This window comes from Cupressus sempervirens, chromosome 5 (assembly GCF_028749045.1).
Source record: "Cupressus sempervirens isolate cs-2001-9-10 chromosome 5, ASM2874904v1, whole genome shotgun sequence".
In the NCBI taxonomy this organism is placed as follows: domain Eukaryota; kingdom Viridiplantae; phylum Streptophyta; class Pinopsida; order Cupressales; family Cupressaceae; genus Cupressus; species Cupressus sempervirens.
The window spans coordinates 846178513-846193888 of NC_143122.1; positions in this window are offsets into that span (position 1 = coordinate 846178513).

The following is a 15376-nucleotide window of genomic DNA, read 5'->3' on the forward strand; positions in this document are numbered from 1 at the left end:
CTTCTATATATACATATCTTACATATCTCCCCCATACATATGGCATAATATATACATAGCTTTTGTCTGTACATATATCAATCTATTTTCCCCCTTATTTCTCCACAAATCTCTTAGTATCTCTTTACTCCCATGTGATCTTACTATCTTCATCCTCCCCCTTTTTGACAATAATGCCAAAGGGTATATGAAATATATTCAAATAGAGACATCAAAATGTGAGAGAAATTAGAAGTGTACCTTAAGAAAAAGAGCCACTGTCTTATCCCAATTATCTTGTAAAATCTTGTAGGTAGAGAGAGCCACCTGAACTTCTATAGAAAGTTCAATCATGTGATCTGCTATTGAAAAATTGTTATCTTGGACCAACTTTTTTGAATGTGCAATATGTTTTTGCATTGGGTCCATAACTGGAAGGATAATATTTTGGATATCAATCAGTGTAGACTTGATACTAGCTTCCTCTCTAAGTAACTTTGCCTACATTTCTGACAAAAAATTCATCTTCATGTGATGTGCTAAGCTTGAACTAGGGTCAAGATATAACCTTTGAGCACTAGCCTTCATATCCACATCAATATTATTCAATTTCTCCTTTATATCCTTGGTATACTCAGTAACATCCCAAAGCTTGCCAAAAAGTGATGTTACATTTGTGAAGGATTGTTCAAAGTTGCTCAAAATTATGGATAACTCTACCTAATTTATTGCAATGTGCTCAAGCACCTTATTGTCAAATTTCTTCTCTGCCTTCTCAATGAGCTTCTCTTGGCCAGAAGTGTCCTCATTGAGCTTATTCACAACCTCTTCTAATTGTAACCAAATGTGTTGAGATGAATCAACTTCAACACCTATAGCCTCAATAATTATGTTTTAAATTCTTTATCTCTCTCTTCTCTAAGATGCTTATGCCTTGCCTTTTGCTCTAAAAGCTAACTGACCAATCTCATTTCATTAGCTATGGAAGTGTCCAGATCTATCTTAGGGACAACAATTTCTTTGTCCAAGTCTATGTCTTCATCAATTGCCTTGCCAGTAAGAAGAAGTTTTAGAGGAGTTTTTGGTTTTACTTCTATTCTTAGTTCCTTGGACTTAGAAATAGAAACAATAGTTGAAGTAGTTGGACTAGGAGTAAAAACTTGAATTGGTCCAACTATAGGAAAACTGATAGAGGTACCAATTGTATCCAAAATTGATGTGCTTCCCAAAAATGATGTACCAATAAGTAATGTAAAAACTAGACTATTTACAACTAAAGAGCTAACTAGAATAAAAATTAGTGCAGTTAAAGTTGTAGTAGACAAAATTGTAGGAAAAACTAGTAAACTTACTAAACATGCTGCAGTAGAAGTTGACACAATTATAGAACTAGTAGCTGTGCATACTGCTGAAGTAGATTACTTGGGAGTTGATGAAGAGGGTTGTAGCTTAGTAGATGAAGTGACTAACACTTCCATTCAAGATACCTAGAGCTGTGAGATAGCAAGTGCAAATGATATTTTTTATGTAGTTGTAATCATTCCTACTGAAGTTAACTCCAACCCTAATGATGTTGTTGGCTTAGGTGGAGAGTGAGGAAGGGAAGCAATGACTTCTAATACAATTTTCATTGGATCATCTTCTTCATCTTCCTCCTTGTCTTCCTCTTTAGCTTCTTCCTCTTTCTTTTCATCATCAACCCTTAGTGCCTGATAGTCTTTGAAATTAATAGTAGGAAATGGAGTGTTATCATCTTCTTCATCATCACTATCACCATCATCATCCTTGATCTCAACTAGATCATCACTAGGCTTGTATAGATGATAGATAGTTTTCCACATGTTTGTTGCATCTCTAACAACATGCTCAATATCTTTGATTAAAATCAAATATGTGTGGAATCTGATCATCATTTTACCTTCATTATTTTTCATGGTTACCTTTACTTTTGCATCAGTAAGATTTGGCAATAATTTCCTCAAAGATTGTTCATAAATATCCTTGGCTATCTATGCAGTTAATTCCCACCTTGGTTGCAATCTCACTAATAATTCTTTTGAGATTTGGGGAGCAATCTAGTCTGAGGAATACTTCCACTTACCCATTTTGGTGAGTACTAGCTCCTCAATCTACATCTTCTTGGCATTAGTTCTTGTTTCAAACTTTAGAGCCTTGAATTTTATGATGCCAACTCCTTCTTCCATCTATTTCAGTCTTTCCTAGAAGGTAAGTGGTGGCTTTCTTAGCACAACTTCACCTTTGCCTTTGCATCTCTTGGTGAAAATAGTTGTGGAGGCCTTTGGTGGCTTGGTAATAATTACCCTATCCTTCTTCTTTGATGGCTCCACCTCCTTTTTAGCTTCTTTCTCTTCTCCTTCTCCTTTTTCTTCTTCTTCTTCATCCTCTCCTTTTCCCTCGATAAGCATTAGAGGGCCAGTGGTAGTTTTCATCTTAGCTATTTTACTCTTTCCTTTGCTGGTTGCTTGAGGTAGCTTGATTTCTAGTTCAATTCTAGCTTTTGCCTCATTATATGTGCCAAAAACTAGTTGCTTAAGGTCTATAGGTTCATTTACCAATGCTTTAATAATGTCCTTGGTTTCATCAATATTGACCTCATAAGGGAGAGGTTTCACCCATGCAACTTGGTGCCTGACTGCATAAATGTATACTCTATCACAATCAATCATGAAAAACACATCATCTTTATAATCCTCAACAAGTTTAGGAGGAATCTTGAACCTGTTGTTCATCCTTTCCTTAAAATCTTCAAAATAATTATCCATTATACTATTAAAATTTACACCCAATTCTGCAATAAACTCATTTATCTAATATAAAATAGGAACATCCTTTCTCCACACAACAGAACCTTTGGATGGAAGAATTTTTGTACATAAAATAAAAGGCATGTCAACAAAGAACCAAATTTATAGGGATTGTTATTTGATGTTTATATTCTGTCCATATTCTTGTTTAATTATTTTAGTAGTAACTTTGACAAGTCAAATTCCATGTTTTTCTTTACAACTTTAAATGCTAAGTCCACTACCTCACATGGCATGTTTTTTAAATGACTGGAGCTATAAATATTGTGGGCAATTACATGAATACCAAATCTTAACTCCACATCAAAAATAGTGCTGATTTTCAAACCTCTACCGTCCGACTCGGCTAGGGTTTTCTTCTAGAGTTCATCTTGAACTAGGGTATTGGTAGATTTTTCTTTTCTCAACATGGGAAGGCTAGTAATCTTGTGAATCATCCTTTTGGTTATCAAATTTGAAAACTCCTTGGTAGGTGTGTGATATGTGTCAACCCTTTTGTTTCAAGATGCTTATGTTTAGGTTTCAATGAGCCATAAACACACATTTCCTCTAAAGTAATATCCATTTCTAGGGTTCCTATCTCCTAAATAGAACACTTAAAATGAGTGTAGATGTTATTAATTAATCATGCCTTTGGTGGAATTTGGGAGTGTGCACCATTAGGGTCAAGTGCCTCTGCCACTGTTGGAACTAGTTTGAAATTTTGCACTTTCCAGTCTACACCCTTGACCAACATTTTTGAACCTCTTTTCACCTTAATGCTAGTAGTGCTTGTGTATGCCATTACTACTTGGTAGGTGATGGAATTTTTAAAAAAAAATCTTTGCTACAAATTTGCTCAAAATCACTTGGAATTTCTTGTGTACACCTAGAAATCTCTTTTCTCTGAGAATACTTAATACATGGTGAAAATGAAGTCAAATTCTACCCCTTTTGATGAAAATTCACCATCAATGTAGGTACCATACTGACCTAGTGCATGATAGACTATCATCCACTCACTAGCTTAGTAGAAACTTGTGATTTGATGATCAAACAAGTCTTTCATTGCTCCCGACTTAGCTCAGTTGAGTTTGTGACTAACCTTGCTCGGTATGAAATAAACTCATGTGATCCTTTTGTATCTAAAATACTGATTTGTATCTTCTACTTTCTTCCATTTGGAAGTACTTAAGATTTAGCTTGAAGATGCAGTTCCAATCCCTCTTTTGAAGAATCTAATTGGAAATGGTGGAGTCACCCACTTCTTGAGTGACATTGCCATCATTTGAATTATTATGCTTAGTGGATTTAGGAATCCACTGCTATCTCATCTGTTTCCTAATGTTATCAGCTTTAGCTTTCTTCTCATCTTCAACTCTTCCTATGTTCATGCAATTTTTAGCTATATGACCAATTTTAGTGCATTGTATAACATCTTACTATTGAATCTCTCTTTCTCGAGTGATACCTTGTATAGTCTATGCCAATGTGTCCATATTCTCCACAATAGTGACATCTGCACCAAGTTTTGTAATCCCAACCAAATATTGCTTTGACAATTTTTTTAGCTGGATTGAATGGTTTAGATCTTCATTCAGATGCCTTGTGACCTTATTTCTTGCATTTGTGACATTTGCCTTCAAATTTTGGTTTCTCCTTGCACTCATTAGCTTTATGACCATGTTTATTGCAATTTTAGCATTTTCCATTGATTTTTTTTTTCTATTACTCTAACATTTGTTTGATGTATGGCCTAACTTACCACAGTAATTGCAAGTAGGTCTTTGATTCCTTTGGGCACCCTATTTGGAAGATTCACCTTCTTCTTTTTAACCAAGTCCTACTTTACCTTTTTGCCTATGAAGATTCTACTTACTTTGTTGATTCAATTGATCCATATCTGCCTATGATTTCATCATCCTTTCATTGAGTTTCTTTTTAGAGATTAGCTTAGCTTTCAATCTTTCATTTTCAAATCTCAGATTCATGATTTCCTCATTTGCATTGAAGAGCTAATTGATAAGACTTTCTTGCTGAAGGGATTAATTTGGATTTGGATTTTTCCTTGCCTCCAAGTCTTCACTTGCCTTATTCCTTTGTTCCAAGATTTCACACATTCTTATTAACTAAACTTCTTGTTCTCTTTTCAATTTTCTTACCTCTTCTTGTAGAGAGCCATTCTTTGCTAGGAGTTGTTTGATTGCCTCATTAGCTTCATTTGAGTTGCTCGATGGGAAAAAGTCTTCAATATTTTCTTCAACTTATTGATGGTCATTCATTTGTCTTGCAAGTTCCTTATTTTTAAGGATTAGGAAAGATTCTCTTTTACTTCCTTGAGTTGAGCTATGGCCATTTCTAGATCTAGTTTTTCATTGTCAATAGCTTTGTCAAGTCTAAATATCTCCATTGCCCTTGATCTTTGCTAAAGCTATCAAACTTTATCTTGAGAACCACAAAGCTCTGATACTAATTGTTGGAAATAATCAAGACTAGCTAGGTTACTGAGAGGGGAGGGGTGAATCAGTAACCTCAAATTTTTTTAAATCAATTCAACACTTAACCATATAAATCATTCACCATTCATTTATCTAATCTACTGCATGCATGAGAAAAGATAAACATTCATAACACATGAACACAGTATTTTGGTGACCTAGAAACCTTCCAAATAGAAAGTAAAATTGGGGTGGGGATGATACCCACAAAACTTCACTATTGCAGTATAAAGTTGGCCTGTTAGGGCTTACATTAACCACTCCTAATGATCTTCCCTGTTAAGAGCAATTTAGACTGCTAGGTCCACCTTGTTAGAGGTTTTGCAAACATACAATTAAGTATGCACTTTGTTAGGAGATTTATACAAAGACTCTTAAGTCTACCCTATTAATGGATTTAAAAAACTAATTCACCTATTAGGATGAAATAGTAGATCTAACTTACAACTTTATTGTTGAATAGATCTTGAAGTAAAGATCACCTCTTATGACTAATATGTCTTTGTTGCTCCTTAATGACCTTTTTGAATACTCTTCTATGTTGCTAATTCACATTCACTCTTCTCAAAACATTACATGTCCATTCCTTAACTTATTTGTGATAATATATCGCAAATGATACAATACATTACATATATACCACTTCAATATTTACAATTTCAAGGTTGGCTAAAACACAAGTAAACAAAACATTACTAAGTCGACCAAATAGTAGAAAACTCAGGCTCTTCAAGTTGACTTGGTGACCTTTTGATACTCAACATCCACTACATTACTTCTCATTGTCATGCACTTGGTAGAAGTAGAAGCTCGGTCCATACTAATCATGAAATGTAGCTTGGAACTCAGTAACCATTGGAGATTTGATAGATATAGTGTCACTTAGCAGATACTAAAACCTTCATTTACCTTTTTGTCACTCGGTAAACACTACACATCCATCGCTTGGTAGAAATTGACTTTACATCATGCAAACTAATAACTCAGTAGACATTATGAAGCTCGGTGACCATTATCTATTTGGTGAAAAATGTAAGCTCGATAAACACTATAGAATTACACATTCACATGGTAGCTTTAGGAATACTCAGTGTGAACTATGTAACTATTGAACTTACAAGGTAATCATTGAATGCTTGATATAAACTGTAGACTAAGTGATGAGCTTGGTAGCCATTTAGAATCAAATAAGTGTTGTCACTAATGACAAATACAATATAATACCAAAATAATAATCATACAGCAACATGTCACCTCCCAAAAATTATCAAACATGGGAAATTATATTGTGAAGGAACAAACTTTGAGAAGTAATCATCATATTAGAATAATCTCCAAGCAAGGTAAAGATCAGAATATTATCAAGAGGCAGATAGTGTTTACAACTGGAAAAGCCAAAATCCAAATATTGATGTTCAACATGAATGATGACATGTCAAGAACAAGTGATGTTGAGATATTTAAGATGAATTATTATGAAGAGATGCAATGTTTGGAAGAGACGTCTATTTGCTACATATTTCCATTCATTTTTGATAAGTATATTAGGGGGATCGATATCAAAAGTCTCAAGAATTCACATTGTTGGGAGTGGCATTTAGAATGTCCATCCTATAAAATATACATATAATAGACATTGAGGAAGAAATGGAAAAAGTATGATTACTCCTAATGGAAGATGATAGCTTGTAGGTAAATCCAACATACACTATTATTTTATTTAGGAAACTACACAACTATGAAAAATACAGTCAACATGAATATAAAGAGAGGAATAGGGGAACAGATGAATCTAATGTCAAGGGTATGATCAATTTCAAAGGAAACTAGACATTGACCAAATAAATATATAGAGAATGATCCACCATAACCAATTGGTTCAAGAAAATGAATTTGCTAAACAATATTCTCATAAGGGAATACTCAGACAAGGACAACAGATGTTTACATAGATAATTTACCAAAATACAGAGACAACTATAGTAAGATATTGTAAAGAATATTAAATTTAAGAACCTATTCATCACAAGCTGTGATTCCTCATTTATGAATGGGTATGACTAAGTGGATATATAAACAATAATAAGGAAGCCTATATAAGGGAACTAAGGTCTGAGCTATGCTAACAAAGTGTATCATTACTCTTACATATATGAGTGAAAGATGAGTCTTTTTTCGAGAGATGAAACGTTTCTTATATCTATCACATCTAGATTAATACTTAACATCAAATCTAGACACCCAGTGGCATTGATATATCATTGAGCTTGAAGTAGTAGTACATAGATTATAATGAAATCAAGAATAAAAATCATAAAAGGAATAAACAATTCAAGCTAGTGACCCTGAATTCAAAGACATCCTAAGTAGGGATATTATAGTGGTATTAGAGCATGATCTTGCCATCCTATGGAAAAATAGTGAATGCAAATCGATGATGGAGAAAATGATAAACCAAATATTTACAAGAATAAGATATGATGAGAGATGTAAAGATGTAAGATATCTATAGAAAGGATTAGCATATTATTTCAAATTAATGATTATTACAAAAGCATATATTATATTTGCAAATGTAAGAGAAGATGATGCTAGTTCAAATGAGAAGCATAAAGAGGATAACAAAAATATATATATAAAGAATAACATGTTGGAAGACGATGAACCATGTAAGAGAGCACCATAGTCTAAAAAAGGAAACACCAAAATGCATGAATGGTATTGACAATTTTAAGGCATGAAAGTAGAAAAAACTTCAGGAGAACTGTATGACACTAAGTCACTAAGAGACTTGGGAAGAGATAAAGTCTCTCCCAATAGTTATAGAGATAGATAATCCTAAAGGGATATCCATAGAGGCCTTAAGATGAGATAAATTCTCTCCTAAGGATTGCAGATAGGGACAATGCTAAAGGGATACCCATAGAGGCCTTAGGTTAAGATAAAGTCTCTCCTAAGGATTACAAAGAGGGATAATCCTAAAGGGGTATCCATAGAGGCCTTGGGGAGAGATAAAGTCTCTCAAGGATTATAGAGATGGGTAATCCTAAAGGGATACCCATAGAGGCCTTACGACGAGATAAAGTCTCCCCTAAGGATTAAATAGAGAGGGATAATTCTAAAGGGATATCCCTAGTGAACTTGGATGAGATAAAGTCTCTCCTAGGGATCATACAGATGAATAATTCCCAAAAGGATACTTATTGAGTCCTAAAGGAACGATAAAGTCTTCCTTAAGGGTTTTGAAGAAAAGAAAAGAAAAAAGGTATCCATAAGGATTTGGAAGAGATAAAGTCTCTACCAATACTTATGAGGATTACTAATCAAGACTTGTCATGGGTCAAAGAAAGACAATTAAGGATTGTGAAGCACACAGTATATAACGATTGTTGTTGAAGGATAGATGATCAAATCTTAAGGAGAGAATATTGAATTTCTTGAGGACAAGCAATTTGAGGAAGGGTGGATTGTCATGTTCCCTATTTTTCCTCTTAGAATTTAATATTAATGAGCAAAATAAGGAGTTGATTTGTTAATGTAATAAAATAAGAAAACATGTAAAAAATAAATAGTATAATAATATAATATATAATTTTAAGATAAAATATTATTATATTATAATATAGAATATTATATTATAATAATAGAATTAGTAACATATGATACAAATTAATCAATACAATCATATTATCTATGATATATGATTATAATTAAATATAATAAAGGAATGTTAAATGGTACAAATAAACTTGGCACAAGTATTATTATAACTAGTTTGATAGAACTATATATATATATATATATATATATATATATATCTATATATCAATAAATGAATTATGGATTCCAAGTAGATAATTTAAATAATACCTTATACAAGAGTAGCAAGGAATAGATTAATCAGACCCATTAGTATCAATGCTGATAATTCACTTAAAATGAATGGAGAATGAAGTAGAAGATATCAAAGGCTCAATAATAATCATACAGCAACACATCACCTCCCAAATAATATCAAACATGGGAAATTATATTGTGAAGGAACAAACTTTGAGAGGTAATTGTCATATTAGCATAATCTCCAAGCAAGGCAAAGATCAGAATATGATTAGGAGACAGACGGTGTTTACCACTAGAAAAGCCCAAGTCCAAACATTGATGTTCAACATGAATGATGACATGATAAGAATGAGTGATGTTAAGATAGTTAAGATGACTTATTATGAAGAGATGCAATGTTTGGAAGAGACGTCTATTTTCTACATCTTTCCATTCATTTGTTGACAAGTATATTAGGAGGATCAATATCAGAAGTTTTGAGGATTCATGTTGTTGGGAGTGGCATTTAGAATGTCCATCCTATATAATATACATATAATAGGCATTGAGGAAGAAATGGAAAAATTATGATTACTCCTAATGGAAGATAACAATTTGTAGGTAAATCCAACTTAGACTATTATTTTATTCAGGAAACTACACAACTATGAAAAATACAATCAATGTAAATATATAGAGAGGAACAAGGGAAGAGAGGAATCTGATGTCAAGGGTATGATCAGTTTCAAAGGAAGCTAGACATCTACTAGATAAATATATAGAGAATGATCCACCATAACCAATCAACTCAAACAAATGGATCTGCCAAACAATATTCTCATAAGGGAATACTTAGACAAGGACTACAGATGTTTATGAAGATAATTTACCAAAATATAGAGACAACTACAATAAGATATTGTAAAGAATATTAAATTAAAGAACCCATTCATCACAAGTTTTGATTCCTCATTTATGAATGGGTATGACTGAGTGGATATGTGAACAATAATAAGGAAGCCTATATAAGGGAACTAAGGTATAAGCTATGCTAACAAAGTGTATCATTACTCTTACATATATGAGTGAAAGATGATTTTTTTTTTGGAGAGATGCAACATTTCTTATATCTATCACATCTCAATTAGTATTGAACATCAAATCTAGACACCCAGTGGCATCGATATATCCTTGAGCTTGAAGTAGAAGTACACAAATTATAATGAAATCAAGAATAAAAATCATTAAAGGAATAAAATGTTCGAGCTAGTGACCCTAAATTCAAAGACATCCTAAGTAGGGACATTACACGAATTCACTCAAGCATCAAGGGAAAGTTTGAAAAATTTGAGTGCTAATCAAGCTCACTTGGTTAATGAAAGATATGTTGGATGCAATCAGTGTTAACGAATATCACTTGGTTACCAAAGGAACTTTGCAAATATGTAGTGTTAACTAAGTTCACTTGGTTAACATAGGAAAATCATTTATGAGTTAATGTCTACCAAGTAGGGTCAGCTAAAAAAAGTTTTCTTTGTTTTTTCATATTGAGTTCAATTGATTTGATTATTGCTTCTTGCCAACTAATAAGATGAATATTAAGTATTCTATGTTCTATTCAAGCTGACTTGACAATGTGCAAGATAAAAATATAATATCAAGTTGAGGATTGAATGTGTGGAACATAATAAAAGATTTGAAGATGCTTAGAGGAAGTGAATTAGAAGGATAAGAAGAATATCATTGTTGATCTACAAAGATACATTCAATCAAGAAGGATGAAGAATACAAGCCAAAATTGAGATCTGTAATCAATAATTTAGTTGCATAAGAAATTAGGTCATTTCATTGTTACTCTCTAACCATTATAGCAGTTATCTAAATCTCTTAACAGAGTTGGCTTAATAGCTATTTGTAAATCCTCTAACAAGGTGGCAATTCTATTTGAAGTGTCTTAAAGACCTCTAACAAGGCCACTCCTAATAGGGTGATCAAATCCTCTAATAAGGTCACACCTAATAGTGTGTTTTATAACCTTTAATAGGTTTGGCTCCTAACAGGGCTCACTTTAGAAGAGTGAAAAATCAATAACTAGCTATAATTGGTGGGTTTTCCTAAATTGGGTTTCGATGTTAAATCTTGGTGTCACTTATGTTCATGCTATTTATTTTATATGTATGAAACTAGGTTAATTATAAGGTTAATCACACTAAGAATAATATATAGTTATTACTAAGTTAAATTTGATTCTCAGTATTTTTCGAGCTACAACATTTTCTAGTGTAAACCAAGTACATGTGTATTTGTTGAGTAACAATAGAATATAGTTTAATTAGAGGGTATGTGTAGGATCATGGTGTGCCAAAAAGTGATGATCTAGAAAATCTAGCATTTTGAAATATCTCAAACCATTTCAAAATCTATTCCAACTTTTTTCCCACCCACCCTAATACTAAATGAAAAAAATTAATATCTTTATAAGGTCTACTATATTTTTTGATACCAAACCTATATGGTCAACTTTAAAAACATCCTAAAAATGTGCTTTTGGCATATTTTATGTGATTTTTACTTCAAACATGTAGTTGATGACTTTTTTTTCACCAAAATTTGATGAAATGAAAAGGGTTTCTTAAGAATGTTCTTATCTTTCCATAAATGTAAGGTTTGTCGAATTATGAGTTTAGTAAGTAATTATTACTTATTTTCTAATTGAGTTATATATAAATTGTTGACTGACACATTACTTGAAAAACAACTATAACTTTCAAATGGTACAATATTTTTTAATTCCAAAAGATGCATCACATTCTATGTTTCTTCTACTATAAGGGAAAAAAAAAATTCAATTTTATAGAGTTTTGAATTAGTTAAGGTGGTCAGACATGAGGGTTTTTTTTATTCCAAAAATACTAAAGTCAAAAATTTATTATTAATTATTTATTTAGAATAAAAATAATCAAAAATATGTGTCACATCCAAGAATGAATCTACTACTTATATCTAGAATATTATTAAAAAATATTGTTACTTGATTTTGATTAAGGTGGTTAGACATACATCTACTTCTTATTTTTGTTCTGAAATTTTTGTAATATTGCATTAAAATTCAAAAGTTTGACCAATCAATTTTTTTTAAAGATAAGTCCTAGTAGTTTAGAAAATAGATTCATTTTGCTAGAGATTCTTTTCTTTCAACTTTTTGATATAAAGTTAATAACAAGTAGAAAATTGCACATCAAGTTGACATAACCCTGATTTTCTAATTTTTTATTGCCACTTAAGAGAATAGTTTGGTTGACCATGATCCTACACATAACCTAGAGTTTATGTTTGATTTATATTGACATCTAAGGGATCAAGTATTTATTTTGTAGTAGCTAATTCACCCCTCCCCTATCAATTACTCATATGATTTGGGGGATATTTTTTTGTCAAAATTGAAGTATCTCCAAAACTCCAATAATCAACATCAAGTTAAAGTTCTCAAAATTCTAAATCCAATGTGATTCAAATGGACAAAAATGAAGTCCATATGCAAAAGTTATGGTCATTCAAAGGTTTGTCAAACTGAGAATAGAGGTCATCAAAAAGGTAAAAAATAATCATCTCCAAAGTGGTCAACAATGGATTTCAAATCAAAGAGTTCATTGAGAGCTTTTTGACAGTGTTTGTTTCATCAAAAAAGGAGCTCATACGTGGAATTTATGACATTTTAAAGTTTAGGATAAGAGATGAATATTGATGATATCATGATGATGTCAGAAAAGTGACAGGACAACTCTAAGCTATCAACTTCTAACACATGGTGGAAGGAAGTTTTTTTTCAAAAAAATAGCTCATGGTCGAATTTGAACTCACGACCAATAACCTCCAAAAATAATGCTTTAACCACTAGACCAAGCATGTCTTTTGAAATATGTGGGTGGAAATGTAATTTTAAACATTGGCTATAGCACCAATTTTAAAGAAGGGAGACCGTCAACAGGGTTGGGACCCCCAACTGGTGATTACCATAAAAGGTGACTGACTATTGCACTATTTTAGTGCTTAGAGTTTACTATCCATTAATTTCTATTTAACCTTAGCCAAAAAACAACCAACCTTAGTAAATTAAGGTTATTATTTATTTTTTGACCCCAAAATTGACATGAGCCAAATTTGTTAAAAATGGCTAAAAGGTTATTCTAAGAGGGAAATTAATTGAAGGGGTTATTTTTGTAAATTTTTGTTATAGCCTTATGTTGGCTAATTTTGTGTATTAAAATGGGGGGTTAAGAGACTCTTGGGCATTCAGAAAATGGAGAGAACATCCAAGTGCTGAGAGTAAGGGAGATTTGTGGAGTGATCAGTCCTATACTTTGAAATAATGTGATGTTGTTGTACTTGAAAGGAGTGATTTTGTAAAAATTTGTACCTAATTTTGGAGATAATCAGATTGGTCCCCCATTGGAGCAGGACCTAGAGACCTAGTCCATATGGACAAACTCCAAGATCAAATTGCTTGCATATTCTTTCTTCCAATTTTGCTTTTATCAGCTTAATCTTGTTGTTCTCTTATTTCAATTATGTTAGTTTGATTTATTAAAGGTTTTAATTAACTTTATGTAATCAGTTAGCATTTCTCTATAATACTCCTAGATCCTAATTAGATCAAATTTTGGTATCAGAGCTTTTGTTGGACTAGTATTGCAGATTTGAATGTTAACAAGATCCAGGTTGAAACAAGGTGAAGGTGATCTTGAAGAATATAATCCTGAGATTGGAAAATTGAGATCTAATGCATTGTCATAGATGGAAGATAAAGGTGGTGGATAAGGTTTAGAAGACTGAAGTATCTAGAAGACTCTTCAAAATTTGTAGACAATGGTAGAAGTTTTGGTACAAGAAAGAGAAGAGAAGATGAAAAGACGTGCAACTCGAAAGGACAAAGGGAAAAAGAAAGGCATTGATTGTGATCCATTAAAAACACCTCCATCTTCTCCTTCTTCTACCCATTCTAAGTCTTCTAATATTTTTAAGGGTGGACATAAGCCTCAAATCAAGTTGGATGTAAAGTTTGACTTGCCAAAATATTGTGGGGAGTTAAATGTTGAAAAACTAGATGACTAGATTTAGCAAGTAGAAGTCTATTGTAGAGTTCAAAACCTTGTAGATGATTTGACAGAATTTAGTTAGCCACTCTTTAGTTAGGTGGTGTAGCTCTAACCTGGTCGGAGAGTAGGAATCAGCATGAAACTTCACAGCATGGTAAGTTTAATTTGTCTTGGTTAGAATTTGTTAGTGCTTTAAAGAAGTAATTCTACCCCCTAGGCCCTATGCAATAGTGAATGATGAATTGGCAACATTTTAGACAAGGGAAAGGTTAGTTTGTCTAGGATTACACCCATGAATTTCATAAAAAGGCTATTTCATTAAATGTCCCATTGTATACTTAGGAAACTTTACTCAAGTATATAGGCGGTCTTCATTCTTACCTAAGGCATTCCATCCTCATTCTGAATCCTTATAATTTAGATGAAGTATGTGTCCAAGAAACACATTTAGAGTCAAGGGGTAAGGTTACTTTCATTGACAAGTCTAATAAAAATCCATCTAAGTCTAAGGAAAATTCCAAAGGCAAAGGAAAGGGTAAAAAGACAATAATAGTAAAGAAAGAGTGTGAGAAACCCACATGCTCACATTGCAAGAAAGAAGGGCAAGATGATTCTAAGTGTTGGAAGCTGCTTCCTAAAAGGATGCTAAAGTGATATGGTGGAAACAAAGGTAAAAAGAAAACTATTGTTGTAATTCAACAAGATCTGGGATCTAACTCTAGAGATGAGACAAAGATTGTTGCTACTAGGATTCAAGGTAAAGGACAAGGTATATCTCTTTCATCAACTACAAGTTCTTGTAGTATAAGTGTAAGTACAAGTAAAGAATTTTCTCCTAAGAATGATAAGCAAAGGAATGAATTATTTCACCTCCGAGTTGTTATCAAGTATACTAAGGTTGATACATTATTTGATATAGGTTCTCAAGTTAATTTGATATTTGAGGAAGTTATTAAAAATCTTAACTTGACTACAACACCTCATCCAAAACCATATCCTCTTGGATGGGTTTGTAATGATGCATAGTTACAAGTTACTAAGCAATGCAAGTTAAGATTTTCTATCACTGTAAACTTTGTGGATGAGGTAGAAGCTGATGTAGTCCCTTTAGATATTTTTGGTCTTGTACTTGGGAGTCCCTATTTGTATGACTAACAAGCTATATTCTATAGGGGGGAAA